The 22,415-nt window shown below is 41.2% G+C and overlaps 1 protein-coding gene and 1 non-coding gene across 4 annotated transcripts in view; one reads left to right on the forward strand and one right to left on the reverse strand.

The window, feature by feature from the left end:
- Positions 1-22,415, reverse strand: part of LIN7A (lin-7 homolog A, crumbs cell polarity complex component) — a 159,120-nt gene that overhangs the window by 126,531 nt on the left and 10,174 nt on the right. Inside the window, exon 1 of one of the 3 annotated variants that reach the window (XM_018047604.1) lies at positions 11,264-11,585. The exons of the other annotated variants lie outside the window; for them this stretch is intronic. The gene's annotated coding sequence lies outside the window, so the exon portion shown is untranslated. Of the gene's footprint in view, positions 1-11,263; positions 11,586-22,415 lie in introns of those variants that run through there. 3 annotated transcript variants of the gene reach the window in all.
- On the forward strand, positions 12,269-12,340 carry TRNAC-ACA. Its single transcript has one exon. It is a non-coding gene; the product is annotated as a tRNA-Cys (tRNA).

Below are 22,415 nucleotides of genomic sequence, written 5' to 3' on the forward strand. Positions count from 1 at the left end.
CTGGAGTGGACTGCCATGCCCTTTTCTCCAGGGCATCATCCTAAACCAAGGATTGAACCTGTGTCTCTCATGTCTCCAGCATTGGGAGGCAGGTTCTTTACCACTAGCACCAGCTGAGAAGCCTGATTCCCCTGTGTATATGGTAAACCTGGAATTTTTTCCTGGTATTACTAGTACATTCCAATTCCCCTTTTTATAGTGCTCAGTAAGTTGGAAGGGAAAAATTTTATCAGGGAATTGCTGGAGAGACACCCAATCAAGCTGGGTGTTTTCAAAGAGCTCATTATAAAGAAATCTTATAAATTTAACCTTTCATGTCCTCAAATATCTCCTAACCTAGAGAACAGATGAATGTTTTTATCTAAACTGACACTCTGATATATTATTCTGCTATCAAGCTACTTAATAAAATGTTTCCTCTGTTACAGTATCACTACTATATCATACTGTCACTCGCTTTTTTAGATACTTTGAGAATTGTATGGTGAGGTTAGTGTGGTGCTATCTTTGTCTTTAAAAGATGATTAGAGGACAAAGTGAAGCTTGGTGTTTGCAGCAATTGCTATGGTGAATGATAGTTATTGAGAACATGATTACTATCAGGCTGTACAAAAGATGACTTAAAATTCCAACTAAAAATGATGAAATAATGAGTTCCTCCTCATTATGTTAGATTCCCTGGGGCTGCTCTGTTAGACTTTTCATAGATGTTTCTTTTCTAAAACAAATCTTGGAAAAGGAGGAGGAGGAAAAATAATTGTTGAGTAACTTATTGTATTTGCATAGCAAACTAATAGTAACTAATAAAAAGTGCTATTTGGTCATGAGTATAGTCAAGGCTATGGTTTTTCCAGTGGTCATGTATGGATGTGAGAGTTGGACTGTAAAGAAAGCTGAGCGCCGAAGAATTGATGCTTTTGAACTGTGGTGTTGGAGAAGACTCTTGAGAGTCTGAACTGAACTGAATCATATGGTTGCTTTTGAAGTCTGTGGATCTGTTTTCGTTTTGTAAATAAGTTATTTGTATCATTTTCAAAGATTCTATATGTGAGTGATAATGTGATATTTGTCTTAGTCTGACTTCACTAAGTATGATAATTTCTATGTCCATCCATGTTGCTGCAAATGGCATCATTTCATTCTTTTTATGGCTAAGTAATATTCCATTTTACAGATGTACTTCCAATGAATATTCAGTGTTGATTTCCTTCAGGATTGACTGGTTTGACTCTTTGTTGCTGAAGCTCCAATACTTTGGCTACCTGTTGCAAAGAGCTAACTCATTGGAAAACAACCTAATGTTGGGAAAGATTGAGGGCAAAAGGAAAAGAGGGCTGAAGAGGATGAGACAGTTAGATAACATCACTGACTCAATTGACATGAATCTGAGCAAACTCTGGGAGATGGTGAGGGAGAGGGAAGCTTGGCATGCTGCAGTACGTGGGGTCACAAAGAGTCAGACATAACTTAGTGACTGAAAAACAATAATATATATACTCCAGCTTCCTTATTCATTCCTCTGTGGAAGGATATTTCATTTGCTTCAGAGTCTCAACTATTATAAATTGTGCTGCAGTGAACACTGAGGTGGGCGCATGTACCTTTTCAAATGAATGGTTTTCACTGGGTATATGCACAGGAGTGGGATTGCTAGATAACGTGGTAATACTTTTTTCAGTTTTTAAAGGAACTTCCACACTACTCTCCATAGTGGTTGTGCCAGTTCATACCCCCACCGGCAGCGTAGGAAAATCCCCTCCTCTCCACACCCTTCCCAGTGTGCACTGTCTGTGGGCATTTTGATGATAGCCACTCTGAGCAGTGTGAGGAAATAGCTCGTTCTAGTTGCGGTTTACATTCCACTAATAATAAGTGACGTTGAGCATCATTCATGTGCTTCTTAACGTTCTGTATGCCAAGAGAAAGCAGGGAAAACCACTAGACCATTCAGGTATGACCTAAATCAAATTCCTTATGATTATACAATGGTGTGAGAAATAGATGTAAGGGACTAGATCTGATAGATAGAGTGCCTGATGAACTATGAACAAAGGTTTGTGACACTGTACAGGAGACAGGGATCAAGACCATCCCCATGGAAAAGAAATGCAAAAATGCAAAATGGCTGTTTGGGGAGGTCTTACAAAAAACTGTGAAAAGAAGAGAAGTGAAAAGAAAAGGAGAAAAGGAAAGATATACCCATTTGAACCCAGAGTTCCAAAGAATAGCAAGGAGAGATAAGAATGCCTTCCTCAGCCATCAGTGCAAAGAAGAGGAAAACAACAGAATGGGAAAGACTAGAGATCTCTTCAAGAAAATTAGGATATCAAAGGACAATTTCATGCAAAGATGGGCTCAATAAAGGACAGAAATGGTAGGGACCTGACAGAAGTAGAAGGTATTAAGAAGTGGTGGCAAGAACACACAGAAGAACTGTACAAAAAAGATCTTCATGACCCAGATAATCACAATGGTGTGATCACTCAGCTAGAGCCAGACATCCTGGAATGCGAAGTCAAGTGGGCCTTAGAAAGCATCACTACAAACAAAGCTAGTGGAGGTGACGGAATCCCATTTGAGCTATTTAAAATCCTAAAACATGATGCTGTGAAAGTGCTGCATTCAATATGCCAATAAATTTGGAAACCTCAGCAGTGGCCACAGGACTGGAAAAGGTCAGCTTTCATTCCAATTCCAAAGAAAGGCAATGCCAAAGAATGCTCAAACTGCCGCACAATTGCACTCATTTCACACACTAGCAAAGTAATGCTCAAAATTCTCCAAGCCAGGCTTCAACAGTATGTGAACCATGAAGTTCCAGATGTTCAAGCTGGTTTTAGAAAAGGCAGAGGAACCAGAGATCAAATTGCCAACATCCACTGGGTCATGGAAAAGGCAAGAGAGTTCCAGAAAATCGTCTATTTCTGCTTTATTGAATATGCCAAAGCCTTTGACTGTGTGGGTCACAATAAACTGTGGAAAATTCTGAAAGAGATGGGAATACCAGACCACCTGACCTGCCTCTTGAGAAACCTATATGCAGACCAAGAAGCAATAGTTAGAACTGGACGTGGAACAACAGATTGGTTTCAAATAGAAAAAGAAGTACGTCAAGGCTGTATATTGTCACCCTGCTTATTTAACTTATATGCAGAGTACATCATGAGAAATGCTGGACTGGATGAAGCACAAGCTGGAATCAAGATTGCCGGGAGAAATATCAATAACCTCAGATATGCAGATGACACCACCCTTATGGCAGAAAATGAAGAGGAACTCAAAAGCCTCTTAATGAAAGTGAAAGAGGAGAGTGAAAAAGTTGGCTTAAGCTCAACGTTCAGAAAACTAATACCACGGCATCCAGTATCATCACTTCATGGGAAATAGATGGAGAAACAGTGGCTGACTTTACTTTTCTGGGTTCCAAAATCACAGCAGATGGTGATTTCAGCCTTGAAATTAAAAGATGCTTACTCCTTGGAAGGAAAGTTATGGCCAATCTAGACAGCATATTGAAGAGCAGAGACATTACTTTGCCAACAAAGGTCCGTCTAGTCAAGGCTATGGTTTTTCCAGTAGTCATGTATGGATATGAGAGTTGGACTGTGAAGAAAGCTGAGGGCCGAAGAATTGATGCTTTTGAACTGTGGTGTTGGAGAAGACTCTTGAGAGTCCCTTGGACTGCAAGAAGATCCAACCAGTCCATTCTAAAGGAGATCGGTCCTGGGTGTTCATTGGAAGGACTGATGTTGAAGCTGAAAATCCAATACTTTGGCCACCTGATGTGAAGAGCTGGCTCATTTGAAAAGACCCTGCCTGATGCTGGGAGGGATTGGGGGCAGGAGGAGAAGGGTACGACAGAGCATGAGATGGCTGGATGGCCTCACTGACTCAATGGACATGGGTTTGGGTAGACTTCGGGAGTTTTTGATAGACAGGGAGGCCTGGCGTGCTGTGATTCATGGGGTTGCAAAGAGTCAGACATGACTAAGCGACTGAACTGAACTGAACAATACCTTTTAATTGAAAATTTCTTTAACAGTACCTTTCTTGACAATACCAACATCTTAAAATTTATTATCATTTTCTACTATCATTCATGTATTTTACATTCAGTTCAGGAAATCTTGGATTAACCCAAGCTCTCAAGCATTTTCTTCTATATTTTATTTTAAAAGAGCATAATAATTTTAGCTCTTACATTTAGACTTATGGTGCATTTTTGAGTTGAGTTTTGAGTGTGAGTTTTGAGTATGATAGGATGCATCAGGTTTGATTTTTTGCATAGAGTATCAAATTCTTATAGTATCACTTATTAAAAGGACTAGCTTTTCTCCACTGAGTTTCCCCAGCACAACTATTGAATATCAATTGGCTATACACTTGTGGGCCTATTTCTGACCTCTAGCCTATCAATACTTACACTAACATCATCTTGGTTACTATATCTTTATAGCAAGTTATGTTATGAAGTAGCAACATAAACCTTTCAACTTTGTTCTTGGTTTTCAATTTTGCTATTCTATCCTGTCTGTATTTTCATATAGATCTTACAATTAAATTATCAATTAAAAAATCACTAACATTTTAACTGGGATTAAGTTACAATCGTGTAACAATTTTGGGAAAAATGACATCTTTACAGTGTTGAATCCCTAACCACATGAGCATCGTATACCATTCTATTTAAATCTTTATGTTCTCTGAGCAACATTTTGTATGTTTTGGAATCCAGTTCTTACACAAATTGTGTTAAATCTGACTCCAAGTATTTCATGATTTTGATGCTATCATAAATATTATTTTTTGAATTTTAGTTTTCAATTTCTCACTGCTGTTATATAGAAATATAATTAATATTTTCCTGGTAACCTTACATCTTCTCACCTACTAAAGTCATCTATTCACTTTAGGGAGCTTCCTTGGTGGCACTAGTGGTAAAGAACCTGCCTACCAATGCAGGAGACATGAGACATGGGTTTGATCAATCCCTGGGTCAGGAAAATCTCTGGAAGAAGACAAGGCAACCCACTCCAGTCTTCCTGCCTGGAGAATCCCATGGACAGAAGAGCCTGGTGGGTTGTACAGTCAGTCCCTAGAGTCACAGGATCGGACACCACTGAAGTGACTTAGCATACACACATGTAGGATTTTTTACACAATCATTTTGTCTAATGTCTAATGAAGACTAATCACTCCAGTGTCTTCTGCCACCATGTTCTATTTTGAACTCTTATTATAGGCTCACTCTCTTATTTGCCATGGTCCATCTTGCCATAAAACCTTGTTTTTCTCTTTGTTTGAAACTCTCTTTCCTATACTATTTACCAACTGAGTGATTATTCATGCTTCAGATCTCAGGTCACATGTAACTTCCTCAGGGAAGCTTTCTCTAGGATAATTCTCCATGTTATCCCTTTCATTCAATTACTTTTCATTAATCCAGCCAACAAATATTAAGTACCTACTATTAAATGCCTATTCTGTGCGATGGTTCTTTCATAGTCCATCTGTGTTTCCTAGTACTTATCATTATTATAATTTTATGTTTATCTCCAGGATTATTTGACTACTACTTCTCTCCTGTAGATAGTAAGCTTCAGGAAAACAAGAACCGTGAATTGTTTCTGTTCTTCTTTGCTGTCCATGCCCAGCTGAAGGCCGTTAACAAGGCAGGTACTCATTAAATACTTACTGAATAAACAAACGAGAAAAATACATGTCCAGAGATGGAGGAAACATTTTGGAGTAGGGGTGACTTATATAACGTTATTCAACACACTGCTCAAAAAGACTGTTCCAGTGACTCTGTAACCATAATTTAACTGCTGTATGCATGAAAATGTATCAGAAACATTTTCAACTGTAATTCTAAGGAAGTTCTAGGAGATGGAATTTGGAGGTTGGGATGCAGACTCTAAGCATGAGGAGTTAAGTTTAAACTTCACAAACATTTAATTGGATAAAAACAGATGCTGCAACTTCATATTAGATTAAAAATAATATTTTCTTGTCAGATGAAAAAAAATTTAATCCCACAGACCATTGCTAAGTCACTTCAGTCGCGTCCGACTCTGTGCAACCCCACAGACGGCAGCCCATCAGGCTTCCCCATCCCTGGGATTCTCCAGACAAGAACACTGGAGTGGGTGGCCATTTCCTTCTCCATAGGTCATTAGACCATTAGATCCCCTTAAAATTATACCTGTACCTTTTCTAGTTCATGAGTCATTAGGATCTAATTGACCTCAAAACAAACAAGCAAATGCAATAAACTTGAAATGACTTGCTCAACAAGGTCCTGAATTTACAGGAAATAGCTGGGTTTTGTTCTATTTCAGAGAAAATTAAATAAGCTTAGCTTTGTTTTATCTTTTGAATAATATCCCAATACTTCTGAGTATGAATTCACATGTTTTAATGCAAAACAAGCTACTCTTACATTAAAAAGTTTAATTTGAAAGGCATTATTTTTCAAGTGTCATTAACATAAGCCACACCTGCCATAATTTACTGAGTAGTTTTATCTTTAATTATACATACACTGAATACCTTAATTCAGGTGCAAGAACATCATCACATTCTAATAATGCTTTAAACAAATTTACTATCATGGCATTTATCAAGGATATCTTTAATGGGAAAGGAAAAAGATAAACATGTCTCTCTTAGGAATCCTTTTCTCCTACATGCATCTCAATGTCAACACTTATTACTGCATATAAATGAAGCAAAAGAAAGAGGAAATTGTGTAGGTTTATTAAGCTTGGATAGAGGTACGTTACTATTTTTATCTGACATTTCAATAACAGAATGCCAGTTCAAATGCCACAGAAGTCTGAAAGCAGTGGCTGAGAAAAACATATTGTTTACCTGAAAATCATTGTGTATTTAAAGGCATTATATTCTTCTTATATATGGGATTAGATGATGTACTTAACATCAGACTGTCACAATCCAGGAACATTTTAAACTAATTAGATATGAAATCAGTACAGCTATTTTTATCATGAACCATAGATTTCCTTTAAAAATACATTCTATAGGAAAAAAAAATGTATATATATATACACACACACACAGTTGAACAGTTCTTAGAAGTTACTCAAGCCAGTGTCCTGAGAAGTGCAAAAAGAAATCCTTTGAGTTGAACCACTATCATACCAGGCAATAAACTGTAAAATTCAAATAAGCATTTTAGGAATTCCAAAATATGAATAAGTGTTATTTCATTTCAAGAGAAAAAATATGGGCGTTTTGGTGGAAAAAATCAGAACTTATTGTTTTTATTTGCAATTAAAATGTCAAATGTAAGAATTCACATGGCACAGAGTGAGTTGAAGAAAACACAGGTGCCTAATTCACAAACTACAAAAAAAAAAAAAAAGTATAAAGATGACCATCTGGGGAGAGCTGGCTGACTTAATTTTCCTATGAGCTTACCGTCTGCTCCATATTTTTCTTCCAAACTCCACACTCTGACCTTGAAAATGCATCTACATGTTTTGCTATGTGCACCTCCTTCTGAACATAAATGCAGGTAGATGCAATTATGCAGAGGATATTAATACAACAAAGGACATACTGTGTTGTATTTTACTTAATCTCAATTTTCTGAGTTTTTAAAAGTTTTATTTCTGATACTTTTTCAGCCTTTCACAACCATTCTATAAATTTTAAGTACCAACAGCACAGTTCTAGAGAATAAGTGTTTCTTTGAGAGCAGAGGTTCACAAGGAGGCAGACCAAAAGGCAGACCTGTGAGCACGTCAAGGAAAGGAGTCATAAACCTAGGAGAGTACTCCTTATATGGACACAATGGACAGATGACAAAGCTGAAAAAGTGAGGAATTTCCAGCTTATCACAATATACCGACTACCCAAGTATGCAGGGGATTTTAACTGACATCCTTCAGGAATTCTGAAAGAAGCATCACACTTTACTGACATGGGGGAATTAATACGCTAAGAATGAAACCAGATTTTACATAGGTTACCTTTTTATATCTCAGTCTAAATACTGAAAATGATGCTTCCTTTCAAGTACTTGCGGCTGCGTTTTTTCTAAAACTAGTCTTCTGCTGTACCCCACATTATTTTTCTGAAAAAAAAAAAAAGAAAAGAAAACCTGCAGCTATACTCCTTCAGTATTCCTAATTCATGCTCTAATCATTTCAAGATTATCCTCGTGCGCTGTATGCTACATGGCATCTGCGCTCCTAAACCTTGCTTCCAGCCGTCAATCAAGCCTTCCAGGGTAAAGCCCTAATTTAATTGTTGGTTCTCAATATTATATCCGTTTCAAGTGTGCTGCATAGCATGTTGCTATGCTTTCTCATTACAATCATGAAACTATTTCAGACAATAAAAGTATTCTTGGGGGAGAGGAACCCTAATTTACTCTTGGTTGTCTTCCAGCATCTTAAAGTTCACTATGTGCTAAGCTAAGCTCATCAAAGCTGTGGACCCACATTTTCCCTTTGACTTTTTCTTCTCCCATTTTCACCACCTATTAGTCAATAAGGCATGCCTATCATTATCTCTTCCTTCTTTTCCATTCTCAAAACTCCTTGTCAAATTCATGTAAATTCATTCAGATTACAACGGTAATACGATGACAGTCCAAAATTGTCAAACTGTTTCAAAGAATAACAGGGTTCCTGGAATAGAGTTCCATGATCTGCATATTCCATACAACTTGTAGATTCACAAAGTATCTTAAAGGCTACACATTAAAGAAACATCTTTCAAGTTTATTTAGCCTGATGTTTGGGAAACCCAATATTTCCTAATTCATTTTACCAGGCAAAGTCTTTCAAAGAGCATCCAATAAAATCTTCCAGAGTTATGTTTATAAGGCATTCATCTTCCCCATATATTAAATCTTGCAGCCAATTTTATAACCAATAAATACACAGCTCAGATGATTTCACTTCCCTGCTCAAAAGTTTAAAAAAAATTTTTTAAATTTTCCTTGCTCTAGATTACCCATCAAACAAAGCTAAGCGCCTCTCACTGCAACCTACATGTTTAATCGTATCTTTCATGACTTCACTCATCTCTGTAGTTCACTGTATGTCAAGCCTAGGATCTGTTGTACTATAACTGCTTATCTTCAAATAAATGTTTCATCAAATAAATGTGTACCATCATTTACCAATGAATCAACCTTTCATACACAACTCTGATACTATGAACATCTCTTTTAAAGACTTAATGGTTTCTCTAACATCTTCTGAAAATACTTCTAAACCTTACAATTTTACAATTTTAACAGAAATGGTACTTATTGTTCAAGAAATAATTAGTTGTATATTTGCTTTTGGTCGGGCATAGGTATCAGGCAAAAAGCAGTCAATAAGATAGACGCAGTTGTTATCATTGTAGTTCTTACTATTCTTACAGACACAGGAGTTCCAGGTATGCTGAGTATTTTATCTCCTCTTAGCTACTACTATTTCTCTGAAAGCAAAAGTTATCCAAAAAAGTTGTCCATACTGTCACTAACATCTCTCTTCTTATTCTCTCTTGAGCCAATACCAATGAAGCTTTTACCACTATTTCAACCACTATTTCAAACAAGTGTCAAGACCATCAGCGACCTTCACACTGCTAACCACAATGGTCAATTCTCAATGTCTTACTTCCCCTGTTATTAATACCATTTCACATAGATAAATCTTTCCATCTTCTTTCATTTACTTGGCTTCTGATCACCTCTCTCTAGTTTTCCTCCCTGGCTGGTGCTTCCATATCTTCTCAACCTTTAAGTGTTATAATTACCCAGAGCTGAGTCATCAAACATCACATCTTTGCATCCTCCATATGGCTTTCAGTTCAGTTGCTCAGTCGTGTCCAACTCTTTGTGACCCCATGGACTACAGCACACCAGGCTTCCCTGTCCATCACCAACTCCTGAAGCTTACTCAAACTCATGTCCACTGAGTCGGTGATGCCATCCAACCATCTCATCCTCTGTTGGCCCCTTCTCCTCCCGCCTTCAATCTTTCACAGCATCAGGGTCTTTTCAAATGAGTCAGTTCTTCACATCAGGTGGCCAAAGTATTGGAATTTAAGCTTCAAAATCAGTCCTTCCAATGAATATTCAGGACTGACTTCCTTTAGGATGTACTGGTTGGATCTCCTTGCAGTCCAAGGGACTCTCAAGAGTCTTCTCCAATACCACACTCAAAAGCATCAATTCTTTGGTGCTCAGCTTTCTCTATAGTCCAACTCTCACACCCATACATGACTACTGGAAAAACCATAGCCTTGACTAGACGGTCCCCAGACAGCTTTAAATACCATCTGCTGCTGCTGCTGCTAAGTCACTTCAGTCGTGTCCGACTCTGTGTGACCCCACAGACAGCAGCCCACCAGGCTCCCCCGTCCCTGGGATTCTCAAGGCAAAATACCATTTCTGTGTTGATAATTTCCATATTTGTATCTCCATCCTGGCCTCTTCTCTTGAGCTCCAGAGTTTTCTATACATCTGCCAATTCAAACTCTCCACTGGACTGTCTAATAGATATCTCTGCAAGTCCAAACTTGGTATTTCTCCTGGACGTTGTAACCCCTTCCCTTCAGAGTCTTTTCAATCTCAGGTGAAATGGCATCTTGTCTGATTCTCAAACCAAACACCTGATTCTTTATTAACCGCGTTGTTTCTCCTACACCCTATACTCAGTCAAGCCTTCATCAAATCCTGCTGGCTAAGTCTTCCTAGCAAGTCCAGAATTTGACCACTTATCACTACCTTTCCTGTTACTACCCAGATCTGAACCCCCTTCATCTTTGATATGGACGGATTCTTTTAATTACTTTCTAATCTCCCCGTCTTTTACCCCTACTGTCAACACAGCTGCGAGAGCCCGTTCAAACTAAAAACCCTACCACCTGTAGCTTTATCATTTTAAGAATAAAAGTCAAAGTCCTCAAAACAGTAGGCGTCAGGCTCCTCGGGGCGGAGGGCCCGCGGCCTCCCTCAGGCTCCTCGGGGCGGAGGGCCCGCGGCCTCCCTCAGGCTCCTCGGGGCGGAGGGCCCGCGGCCTCCCTCAGGCTCCTCGGGGCGGAGGGCCCGCGGCCTCCCTCAGGCTCCTCGGGGCGGAGGGCCCGCGGCCTCCCTCAGGCTCCTCGGGGCGGAGGGCCCGCGGCCTCCCTCAGGCTCCTCGGGGCGGAGGGCCCGCGGCCTCCCTCAGGCTCCTCGGGGCGGAGGGCCCGCGGCCTCCCTCAGGCTCCGCTGGGCGGAGGGCCCGCGGCCTACCTGCAGCGCTGGCTCCGGAGCTCGTCCAGCCACAGTCTAACCTGAGGCGGCCAGACGGCCCTCAGCGGCCGCAGTCCCCCCGCATGGCGGCGGGTTACCTACAGCACCTGCGTGCTGACCGGGCGGCCTGGGACCCTGCCCCGACCGCGCTGGCAGCTCTGGAAACTGCTGCGTGCAGACCTTCTGCCGCGGGGGCTGGGCTGGGCTGGGCCAACCAACCTGTCCCTCAAACAGATGGGCGCCACCAGGCTGGGCCCGGGACCCCAGACCGATGCCAAGCCCCTCTAGTCTGTCCGCGGCCCCACCGGCCGGGAGGCCAGGCCTGCCGGCGCCGAGAATCCCGGCTCCCAGCCTCGGGCCGCACTTCCGGGAGCGGCCTGGCGCCGCCTCGCGGCTGCTCCTGGAGCTACAGCTGGCTTTTCCGAGGACTCCCCACGCAGAAGCCACAACCTGCGCCTTCCCCCTCCGCCCTGCCCGCCTCAGACGTAACTGTGACAACTAAAACGACCCCACTTGTCCGAGTGCGAGTTCGTGCTCAGTCGTGTCCGACTCTTTGCGACCCCATGGGCTGTGACCCGCCAGCCCTGGAGTGGGTTGCCATTTCCTCCAGCGCATCTTTCCCACCCCAAGATGGAACCCAGGTCTCTTGCATTACAGGCAGATTCTTTACCATCTGAGCCGCCAGGGAAGCCCCCTCACCCCCGCGCCCCCGCCAAAAAAAAAAATGGAGACCCAAAAGTCGCTTTATCTTCATCGCCTTCTACCCTTCCCGTTGTTGACTCTGCTCCAGGCATACCAGGCCCCAGTGCTTTTCCTAAAATACTTTCAGAACATTATTCATTCAAGGCCTTTACCCTTGCCGTTTCCCCTGGGCTACTTTTCTCCATTTATCCTCAGGGAAAACTTATTTACTAATACCTAATGCAGGAGGACTTCGCCGGATCTACCCCTACTTTCCTTTCCCTGTTTCTTCAGATGACTTAAAATTATAGAAAGTATTGAGCTTCCCTGGTGGCTCAGATGGTAAAGCGTCTGCCTACAATGCAGGAGACCCAGGTTCGATCCCTGGGTTGGGAAGATCTCCTGGAGAAGCAAACGGCAACCCACTCCAGTGCTCTTGCCTGGAGAATCCCACGGACGGAGGAGCCTGGTAGGCTACAGTCCATGGGGTTGCAAAGAGTCGGACACGACTGAGCGACTTCACTCTTCACTGTGTACTCGTTTGTCTTGTCCGCCCTCCACCCTCACCTCACTAGAATATATGCTTCAGGAGAGCTGAAATTATGTCTATGTTTACTGCTGTATCCCCAGGACCTAGAACGGGAGTTAAGGCTTAGTAGGCACTCAAGAAATACTGGAGTGAGTATCTGAGTGAATTTACAAAAGAAGGGCTCCCCAGATACCTCAAATGTAAAGAATCCTCCTGCCAATGCAGGAGATGCAATAGACGCAGGTTCAATTCCTGAGTCAGGAAGATCCCCTGGAGTAGGAAATGGCAACCCACTCCAGTATTCTTGCCTGGAAAAGCCATGGACAGAGGAGCCTGAAAGTCTACAGCCCATGGGGCCACAATGAGTTAGACACAACTGAGCGACTGAACACACACACACAAAAGGGCCATAAACTGCTAAGGAAGCATAAAACAGAGGGAACCAAACTAGTCTTAGAGAACAAGAAAAGACTCTTTGCGGAATCTGAAACCCAAATGCTAAAAAGACAAGTAGGAATTTGCCAAGAAAAGGGAGGAAGAAGAAGGGAAAGTTTCTCCCCACAAAGAGAACAGTGCTAAGACTCTGAGTTTGTTTATTCAACAAACATTCATTAAACACCTGCAATGTGCCAGGCTGTGTTCTAGGCATTTGGGACATACATAGCAGAAAGGAAAGGCCATACACAAATTATTTTTGGCATATGGTCAGTTCGTAAAATCAAGAACATAGTAAGATATATTTAAAATGTTGGAAAATGATAAGCCACCAAAGAGTTTAATGCAAAGAGTGACATGATCACTTTCACATTTCAGAAAATCAAACTAAACATAAAGCTTACCCCCAGTTCCTGGCTGTTTTGATACTTAACCAACAATAACTTCCATTCAGGTTCCACAGTCATTTCTAATATAAGGCTATAGTATCAGATAAAGCAAAACAGGGCTAATTTTCCTATATGTAAATTGTTTAAATGGTCTCATAAATGGAAGTTCTCAAGTTTTTCAAAACTTTAATATAATTTAATGTCATTTTATTTTTTAAAAGTCTTCTCTCTTAGCATACTTACTATTTTTCAGTGTCATGTTCTTTCCTTATAAGTTCTATTTTTTAGAGTGCACTTTTAAATCATTATAAATATGTTTATGGTCTCATTCTGATTTCTTCTATATTTCTCATTCTTCTCTATGAATTTCTGTTCCTTCTGCACAAAACACAGAACTCACTCACCCCCTGACTTGTCAGCACTGACTCACTCCTACTCCTCATTTGTTTCCAATGTTTATTTGTGAGCTCCCATTTGGCAGGGATTATTTCTTCTTTGAGAAAGCAGTGTAACTGGATGTTTCCTAAGAGTGCTTTCATTTTACTTCCCCTAATCTGTCCTAGGCTTAGATTAATTTTATCTAAGTTCCGTGAGAGAAAGTGTTCTGAACTAACTCAGTGGTATATATTCAGACTCCAAGCTAAGTAATACAGTTTAGGGTATGGGTATACTGAAAATTTAACATATTCCCTCCAGTACCTGCCTTGTCCCTAGCCATGGGGCTTATTTCTCAGTCTGTGACCACTTGGCATCCACTTCATCTCCCTCTGTCCTCATCTGCCAAGATGTCAGCTCGATATCACTGCCTTTCCAGCCTTCGCTTCCCCTTTCATTCCTGGCACCTGGAGATTACACTTTCTCACTTGCAGTCCAAACTATAGAGAGTTTTTTAATTGTTAGATTTTTATCTGGCACATCTTGATGTTTGTAATGGGAGAGGTTGTGTGTTAGCTCAGTCTGCCATATTACGGATTCACTCAAATTAATCTCTAAATAGAACCTTAATTTGCAATGTGAGCAACAACATAAAGACAGTCTGCCTAACCAAATAGTTGCTCAGATGTGCAAATAAATACCAAATATTAACCAGGCTGCAAAAATGCTTTCAAAGTCTGTCTTCCCAACTGGGAATACAGTTTCTTACTCAGTTAGGTTAGTGTGAATTACAGCTCACATAAGGATGAGTTAATTTTGCACAACAGTAATAGTCACTGACTCGATGGACGCGAGTCTGAGTGAACTCCGGGAGTTGGTGATGGACAGGGAGGCCTGGCGTGCTGGGATTCATGGGGTCGCAAAGAGTTGGACACGACTGAGCAACTGAACTGAACTGAACTGAACTCAATAGTAAAAGGTATAGAAACCCATCCAAGCGGAGAGGGAAGTTGAGCCAGGCTCACACAGCATGGCAGGAGAGACACTAGGTGCTATACAAGTGGGGAAAGAGAATTAGCTAAAATGTTTAGCTGACTGAGGAAAGTCCAAACATGAGCTAATATGACAATATAAAACCCCTGGGAGTGGCAAATAATTCCAGACCTTTTTTTCAAGATTTTTTTTTTTTTTTAATGTGGGACATTTTTCAAGTCTTTACTGAATTTGTTACAATAATATTTCTATTTTATGTTTTGGTTTTTTGGCTGTGAGGCATGTGGGATCTTAGGTCCCTGACCAGGGATCAAACTGGCAACCCCCTGCTTTGGAAGGCAAAATCTCAACCATTGGACCACCAGGGAAGTCTCTCACATGCTTTCTTCACAAACGTTTACTAGGAGCTGATGAGAAAGAATGGATCACAGTTAAGAGTAAAAGTAAAAACCCATTACAACTAGGAGACAGAAAACACTTCTACCCTAAGGTGGGGGCTTCCCAGGTGTCTCAGTGATAAAGAATCCTCCTGCCAATGCAGGACATTAGGGTTCGATCCCTGGGTTGGGAAGATCCCCTGGAGGAGGAAATGGCAGTATTCCCCCAGTATACTCCAGTATTCTTGCCTGGGAAATCCCATGGACAGAGGAGCCTAGCAAGCTATAGTTCATGGGGTCTCAAGGAGTTGGACACAGCTGAGCACGCATACACACACCCACCCCAGGGTGGAGTGAGAGGGAGGCAGGAAAGAGTGCTAAGTCTGCGATCTTATACCGGTATTACAAGCAGTCCTCTACCACTGAAGAAGGGACAGGGAACTCTCCCACCAAGACCCTCCAAGGATGAGGGAAAGGTTTAGTCTGGTAGGCCAGGGAGAGACAGGATCACTGAGAAAGCCCATTCCTGAAACTCAGGAACAGGATCTTCCTGAGACCAAGGCTGGGCTGGGACAACAGAGAAGTTCCTTTCTGCCCCCCACCCCCACCCCCCCACCAGGCTAGCAAGTACCAAGAATCAGCAACAGTAGTCTACCTCTGGGGGATTGGAGAGAGCAAAGAGCAAGAACCATCTGGGACACTGTGTACAAGGAAGACTGCAAGCTGAGGGTCAAGCAACTCAAATGGTTAAACTGAATGCAAACATAAAAGCCATTCTCTCTTTCCTGTTTCTTTAATGCTCTGAAAGGTTGGCAGGCATTGTCTGTAAAGAGCCTGAGAGTAAATAGTAGTAGCTTTACAGACCGAATGGTCTCTGGTGCAACTATTCAACTCTGCCCCTGTAGCCAGAAAGCAGCCACAGACAAATGAATGAGCATGGCTGTGTTCCAATAAAACTTTACTTATAAACATGGAGATCTGAATTTAATACAACGGTCACGTGTCACAAAATATTTTTATTTTTTATATTTCCAACCATTTTAAAATAATGTAAAAAAAAATCGTTTTTAGCTCACAGGCTGAATTTGGTTTGGGGTCTATAACCAAGCCCTGGTTCAAAGCACGATTAGTAGCATTGACTTTTGCATTTATGGCACAGAAATAGCAATAGCATAAAAGCCAAGAGGAAGCAGCCAGAAGTATATTAAGGAAGGCTGTGACAAGTTAAAGACACATACTGTCAACTCTACCCCGCAACATTAAAAGAAAGACTTACAGCAAAAAGCCCTTCCCTCCTCCAAGGGATCTTCCCAACCCAGGGATCGAACCCAGGTCTCCCACATTGTGGGCAGATTCCTTACCATCTGAGCCACAAGGGAAGCCCAAGAATACTGGAGTGGGTAGCCTATCCCTTTTCCAGCAGATCTTCCTGACCCAGAAATTGAACCGGAGTCTCCTGCATTACAGGCGGATTCTTTACCAACTGAGCTATTAGGGAAGCCCAAAATAAGCAAAGGCTTATGTAAATGTTAGATCAGTAAAATATTATTTGAATGTAACATGCTTAGTGACAGCTCCTTTACATTTGGAAAAGGCATAATTTACAAACAGAAAATTTCACCTTGAAAGATACCCAGGAGAAACCTGTAAGAAAAAAATAATTAAATGTATTCAAATAATTCAATGTATTTGAAAACAATGGAGAACAATCCAAGAAAAGAAGCTTTGAAAACATGTTAGAACTTGTAAGACAAAGATTTCTTTCTTTTTGGCTGTTCTGTGTGGCATGTGGGATCTTAGTTCCCCGACAAGGAATCGAACCTGCATCCCCTGTGCTGGAAGCTCAAGTCCTAACTACTGGCCTGTGAGGGAAGTCCCAAGACAAAGATTTCTAAACCCACTGGGGGGAAAAATAAAACTAAGCAGGAAATCATGCATACTTCAGTGTATATCTGTGTACAGCTAATCTTCAGTTCAGTTCAGTTCAGTCGCTCAGTCGTATCTGACTTTTTGCGACCCCGTGAATCCCAGCACGCCAGGCCTCCCTGTCCATCACCAACTCCCAGAGTTCACTCAGACTCACGTCCATCGAGTCAGTGATGCCATCCAGCCAATCTCATCCTCTGTCGTCTCCTTCTCCTCCTGCCCCCAATCCCTCCCAGCATCAGAGTCTTTTCCAATGAGCCAACTCTTCGCATGAGGTGGCCAAAGTATTGGAGTTTCAGCTTTAGCATCATTCCTTCCAAAGAAATCCCACCTACTGCTAATGTATTCAGCTACTTAGGATAGAGGATTGTTGAGGCCAAGATCATGTGATGAGTGCTACACTGTCTTAGCCTAAATTGCTATAACAAACCACCATAGCCTAGGTGGCTTAAAACTCAGACCTTTTTTTCCTCACAGTTCTGGAGGCTGGGGAGTTCAAGATCAAGGTGCCAGCAAATTCAGCTTATGGTAAGAATCCCTTCCCAGCTTGCAGCCATCTGCCTCCTAGATGTATACACACTCACACAGCAAGGACAGGGAGAGCCCTAGCACTCTAGAGGTGGTTAGATAGTATCACTTACTCAATGGACATGAATTTGACCAAACTCTGGGAGGCAGTGGAAGACAGAAGAGTCTGGTGTGCTACAGTCCATGGAGTCAAAGAGACGCGAAACCTGGCAACTGAACAACAGTCTCATCATGAGCCCCATCCTCATGACCTCATCTAGCCCTAATTATTGCCTAAAGGTGCCACCTCCAAACTACACTGGGGCTTAGGACTTCAACATACGAAGGCATTTAGTTTAATGATCATGGGTAAGCATAGTGTGTTTATACCCTTCACATACAAAACACATAGTGTGTTTATACCCTTCAACATACAAAGCCTGCAGCCCACAGCATATACAATCTTAATATTTTGCTACACGAAGTTATCATTTGGATGCCAAACTGTCAATACTTAGAAAATGTAAGTCATAAGAAGAAATGAGTGTCTATATCATCCAGAATACCTTATTTATCCAGAGGTGTGTATCTGTCAACCTCAACAGACTAAAACAAGTCTGGAAAGCTGGTGGGATGCAGAATTTCCCTTTGAGCCACGCAAATAAAATCGCATCATTCCTTTAGTAACATGCACTGGTGTACTGCTTTACTTATTTTATCTTCCATTATATTTTTACAAAAACTTCATTTTCCAGAGAATATTTGCTGTACCCAGAAAAAAGAAGGAAATACATCCTGTATTTTCAGGTGGAAAATGGTTTAAAAATGAACAATTTTGGCCTAAAGGAGTAATTTTCAGTTACCTCACAGGAGGTTTGCTTAGGTGCTAGACAAATACGGCATAGCTTGGGCCACTGAAACACATGTTAAAACCCCAAGGCATTTAGTTTAATGATCATGGGTAAGCATAGTGTGTTTATACCCTTCAGGATATTTAGAGCCAATCTTGAAGGAAGAAAAAGAAGTCACAATTTTTCTTTTTGTGCCTGAAAAGTCAGGTTGTGCTGGACTTGTTCCACTTGAAGGAAAAGATTGTAGGGAAAGGGACCTGGGGCCCTGTTATCACTTTTTCAGCTCCCTCTGTGAGCCTGTCAACACTCCAAGTCTGTGAAGAAGTTTCACCTGTGCATGACAGATCACTGAAAGAAAATCCGAATGTCACAGTCATGATGTCTTGGTTCATTGGCACAGCATGGAAAGAAGGACCAGAATGCGGCTAGTACTTTCTTATGATTTCATATATTGGCATTCTCATCTTTTGTACTAAGAAAGTACTAAACATGATTAATAGTAAGCGCAACCATGTATGAAACACCTGCTCTTTTCAAATAATTATGCTAGACTTTTAAAATATATCACACTTAGTCTTTACCAACATCAGTATATGTCCCTCCTGTAAGCTTTGACTTTCCCTTCTGTCTGGCCAACGGACTCTCCTGGTGGTACCTCCTACCCGTCTGTCTGCTCTCTGAAGCCTCTGCAAGCACCTCTGTGCCTGCCATGCCTTACAAGTTCAAGTTCCCCAAGGCTTCTTACAGACCCTGTTATAGACCCGTGCACTTGCTCTCCGCAGTGCAGCATAGTCATTAAGCTCAAGGCCTCAATATCAACCAGCCTGAGTTCCAGTCCCTTTATTTAGCTTCTTTCTGCCTCAATTCCTACGTCTTCAAAATACTAATAGCACCGACACCAGAGATTTGTTTTCAGGCCTAATTGAAATGAAATATGAAAACCTCTAAGCACAATGCCTGGCATGAAGTAAATACTCAACATGTGTGAGCTGTTGCTAAAATACTCAAACTATGGTATCATAAATTACCTGATAATGTCTGTCTTCCCTGGGCTGCACACTCTACCCCTAGCCTTGGACTCACTGGCACATGCCAGATTCTCCTTCTGTCTTGCATGGCTAAGCGAGGGAAGAACCGAAGGAATGCATCACCATACAAAGTGGGCATCACGATTGCTATATTAAGGATGAGAGAAATAGAATGTGGAGAGAGTAAGCAGTATTCTAAACTCCCACAGATAGTAAGTGGCAGAACTGCAATTCAGATCCATATGTGTCTAAATCTGAAGCTTGTGTACTTTACATTTATTGCACTGGGAAAAATCCATGCCCTGGGGAGAAGGGGGTGGGGAATAATCAATCAGTATGGAGCAGCTTATTTAATAGTATGAATTGGTGGTGTTCTAAGCACTTAAATACATTTTCTCATTTTTACAGTAAATTTAGGAGGAAGACACTACTATTATTTGCAACTTTATAGATGAAAAGTAAAGGAAAGAGAGCAGATTTTAACAGGCTAAGGTTACAGAGCAAAGGAAGGGGCAGGTATAGGCAGGATTTGGACCCAGATGTCCGGATCTAGCGCTCGCGCCCCTGACTGGCGCCTGTCATCATGGGATGCCTCACAATTAAACAGCACTAAACAAGAGTCAGAGAGTCACTCTTGGTTACATATTCCACAGTCAACTGTTTAATTATTTATTTTTAGCTTTTTAAAAATAGCCGATTGGAGGACAGCTGATAAACAATGTGTTGATAGGTCCAGGTGAACAGCAAAGGGATGCGCCCATACATGTACATATAATCCATTCTCCTCCAAAGTCCGCTCCCATCCAGGCTGTCAGATACTACTGAGCAGAGTCTCATGGGCTACACAGTAGGACCTTGTTGGTTATCCGTTTTAAACACAGCACTGCATACCTGTCCATCCCACACTTCCTAACTATCCCTTCATCCCACTCTTCTCCCTTGGAAACCATAAGTTTGTTCTCTGAGTTTGTGAATCTGTTTTTGTTTTGTAAATAAGTGCATTTGTTTCATTTCTTTTGAGTTTCATCATATAAGGGATGTCCAATGATACTTCTTCTCTATCTGACTGACGTCAGTCAGTATGAGGATCTCACGGTCCATCCATGTTACTATTCTTTTGATATCTGAAGATAAATAGAATAAAATAAAACCCCCACACATCTACATAAATTCTGGTCCATGTCCTTAACAATTACTGAATCTTAAAAGTCCATCTATAACAACTTTTCCAATTTGTCATTCAACTTTTGCCTGTACTTTTCCAGTAATCCAGTAATAGGATGTTCATGAATTCCCGGAAGGCACCTGTTCTAATTTTAAACAGAATAAATGCAGGAAATTTTTTCCTGAATAAAAATTCTGTCATCTTGTATCCTTTGGTAACTTACCTAGGTTTATCCCCTGAAGCTAGGCGGTACTTGAATGAAAAAAATAATAATTTATTCAGCACACCTTTGGGCACTTATCTTTCAGGCACTGTGATAGGCAATGCATACACAAAGATGAATATAAATAACTTATGCTGCTAGGGTGACAGTAATGTAAATGAAATTTTTCTATATTGTATAGTACAGTTATGAAAAAATAATGTTACAGAAGCATCAAGAAAGAAGTGATTGGGGGAAAGAGGTAGCTGAAAAATTAGTAATTGTACAGGAAACTTTTTATTTTGACCTCCAGGCATCTCCAAGTGCTTCTTGCTTCTATAGAATACCAAAATAAACATGGTCTCTGCCTCTTAAGTGAATAATGCAAAGAAATAAGCAAAACAATGGAATGGGAAAGACTAGTTGTCTCTTCAAGAAAATTAGGGATACTAAGGGAACATTTCATGCAAAAATGGGTACAATAAAGGAAAGAAATGGTAAGGACCTAACAGAAGTAGAAGAGATTAAGAAGAGGTGGCAAGACTACACAGGAGTACTGTGCAAAAGAGTCTTAATGACTGGTGTGTTCATTCACCTAGAGTCAGACATCCTGGAGTGTGGAGTCAAGTGGGCCTTAGGGAGCATCACTATGAGCAAAAATAGTGGAGGTGCTAGAATACCAGCTGAGCTGTTTCAAATCTTAAAAGATGATGCTGTGAAAGTGTTGCACTCAATATGCCAGCAAATTTGGAAAACTCAGCAGTGACCACAGGACTGGAAAAGGTCAGTTTTCATTCCAATCCCAAAGAAGGGCAATGCCAAAAAATGTACAAACCACCATACAGCTGTATTCATTTCCCATGCTAGCAAGGTAATACTCAAAATCCTTTAGGCTAGGCTTCAACAATATGTGAACTGAGAACTTGCAGATGTACAAGCTGGATTCAGATGAGGCAGAGGAACCAGAGATCAAATTGGCAACATCTGTTGGATCATATAAAAAGCAAGAAAATTCCAGAAAAACATCCACCACTTCACACTAAAGCCTTTAACTGCATGGATCACAACAAACTGTGGAAAACTGTTAAAGAGATGGAAATACCAGACCACCTTATCTGCCTCCTGAGAAACCTGCATGCAGGTCAAGAAGCGAGAGTCAGAATCAGACATGGAACAACAGACTGGTTCCAAATAGGAAAAGGAGTACGTCAAGGCTGTATATTGTCACCCTGCTTATTTAACTTATATGCAGAGTACAAAATGCAAAATGCTGGGCTGGATGAAGCACAAGCTGGAATCAAGATTGCCAGGAGAAATATCAATAAGCTCAGAAATGTAGATGATACCACCCTTATGGCAGAAAGGGAAGAGGAACTAAAGAGCTTCTTGATGACGGTGAAAGTGAAAAAGCTGCCTTAAAACTCAACATTCAAAAAACGAAGGTCATGGCATCCAGTCCCATCGCTTCATGGCAAATAGGGAAAAAATGGAAACAGTGACAGACTGTTTTCTTAAAATCACTGTGGACAGTGACTGCAGCCATGAAAAGAAAAGATGCTTGCTCCTTGGAAGAAAAGCTGTGACAATCTAGAGAGCATATTAGAAAGCAGAGACATCACTTTTCCAACAAAGGCCCATATAGTCAAAGCTATGGTTTTTCCAATAGTCATATATAGATGTGAGAGTTGGACCAT

This window comes from Capra hircus, chromosome 5, assembly GCF_001704415.2.
Source record: "Capra hircus breed San Clemente chromosome 5, ASM170441v1, whole genome shotgun sequence".
Taxonomy (NCBI): domain Eukaryota; kingdom Metazoa; phylum Chordata; class Mammalia; order Artiodactyla; family Bovidae; genus Capra; species Capra hircus.